This window comes from Crocuta crocuta, unplaced genomic scaffold (genome assembly GCF_008692635.1).
Source record: "Crocuta crocuta isolate KB4526 unplaced genomic scaffold, BGI_CrCroc_1.0 scaffold443, whole genome shotgun sequence".
Classification (NCBI taxonomy): domain Eukaryota; kingdom Metazoa; phylum Chordata; class Mammalia; order Carnivora; family Hyaenidae; genus Crocuta; species Crocuta crocuta.
Genome location: NW_027529446.1, coordinates 377308 through 379288, shown reverse-complemented (window position 1 = coordinate 379288; position 1981 = coordinate 377308).

Below are 1981 nucleotides of genomic sequence, written 5' to 3'. Positions count from 1 at the left end.
GAGTGGAGGCTCTGGGGCCAGTTCCCTGCGCGCTGCGCCTAAGGGCTGCGAGGAGAGTGCGGCTGTCCAGACCCAACAGTGCCCCGGCCCTTTGCACCGACCCCTGCGGATTCTCACTGCAGCCAAAGCTCAGACTCAGAAGCTCAGGCTTCACATTCGAAGTTGTGGAAGTTCCTTCATTTTCAGAGCCTTCCATTCACCTGCTGGAGCTGGGGGGCACTCCTGCTTGATGGAGGGGGGCCCCTGGCCGACGCCCTGCAGCCCCGTGGCTCCCAGCCGCCCCCACAGGCCCAGTCACTCACCACACGCGGCCGCTCCCAGGAGGACCAGGGTCACCAGCTGCACCAGACGGGCTGTCATGCTGCTGCGGAGGCCTGACAGGGATTCAGGCCGGGCCCCCCAGGCTCGGTCACTTGTATGCGCCTGCAAGGGGGCGGGGCTCCTGGGGCTCCATCTGCTGGGTGGCGGGGGGTGCCGGCCTGTCCCACGGCCAGCGTCCTCAGGGTGGGGTCCTCTCCCTCAGGAGCTCTGCACCCACCGTGGACAGGCGGCTGGAGGTGCCAGGTCCCCAGCGGGCCCTCATGTGGGCAGAAGACCCTCGGGATGGGCCCACCCTTCACCCCCAGCCCAGGCCCCCAGGGCGCCCTTCCGGCCCCAGAGTTTTGCAACAGCAGCTGGAGGTCACAGTTTGTAAACAACCAACTTCCTCATTTTTCTGCTCCTCAGCTCTTTCTCTTCCTCCTCCAACTAAGAGAGGAGGTCAGGTGGGGGTGGGAAGGTCACCCGACACCCTTGTCCCTAGTGGCTCGGGGTCCGGCACCCCAACAAATGGAATGTTAGAAAGCTGGTGTGTAGAGGCAGCTGGAAAGATGACTGATACAAGTGGCAGAAAAACCAAGTTGAACTGGGTGGTCTTCAAGAAGGAAACGTGAATGGAAAGTTCAGGGGGCTGCTTTCAGGTGTGGCTTGCTCCTGTGCCTGGCCCGTATCAGGTGTCTCTGTCTCTAGCTTGTCCTTTCCTCCCTGGTGGTTTTTCTCCTCGCCAGGCTCCCCTGTCGTGCGCCCGGCGCCCCACACGCAGCCCGGTGGCTCAGTGGGCCCCTCCCCAAATTCCCCATCACCCCAGCCAGCTTCGCAAGGCTGACTCTGACTAGCTGGGCTGTGATCACATGTCCCTTCCCAGACCAAACACTGTGAGCAAGAGACTGCGGGTTCTGATGAGCAGAACGGGTTACATGACCCTTCATAAGGTCAGGATAGTGGATCAACATCTCACGAACCCGGCGGGGGTGGGGGGTCACTGCTGGGAACTCAAGGGTGGGGTGTGCCTTGGACATCCCCAGGGGGCACATTGCACAATATTTTCCCTCTGTTTCTTCCCTCTTGGGTGTGGACTATCTCATGCACAGAGAAGAATAAAAAAAATGTAACCAATGTGACTTGTTAGATCCTAATGTGTTTCCTTATTGAAATCAGAAACTCTAATAAACAAAAGCCCATTAGGATATGGAGTCCAGATTATGTAACAAAATTTGGACCGTCTTGAAGACGGGAAGGTTCAGGAAAGAACCCTGAGCGCTCCCAGATGCTCCTGGACTCCGGGACCGGCGAGCGCAGAGGCTGGAAGAGCCGGCAGCCAGTGCGTGGGGGGGGGCTGTGGGGGGGGCACCCCAGGCAGAGGGAGCACGGAGCCCAGGCTGGGGACCTCCAGGGCGGTGAGGGGCTGGGTTCCTGAGGCCGAGGCCCGTCTGCCACCCGAACGCCTCCCCTTCCTCCTTCCTGCAGCAGCGGCTCTGGCGCTCAGTCCGGTGACCCGGGAACTGGGGTGGCCGCTGGCAGCCTTTGCGGGGGGTGAGGAAGGTCTCCTTACCCCAGGGCCCCTAACACGCTGCCCTGCGGTGGCAACATGCTCATGACACCCTCTTTCCAGTCCCTGTCGGGCCCCAGCTGCACGGGCAGGAAACAGCTGCACACATTCTCA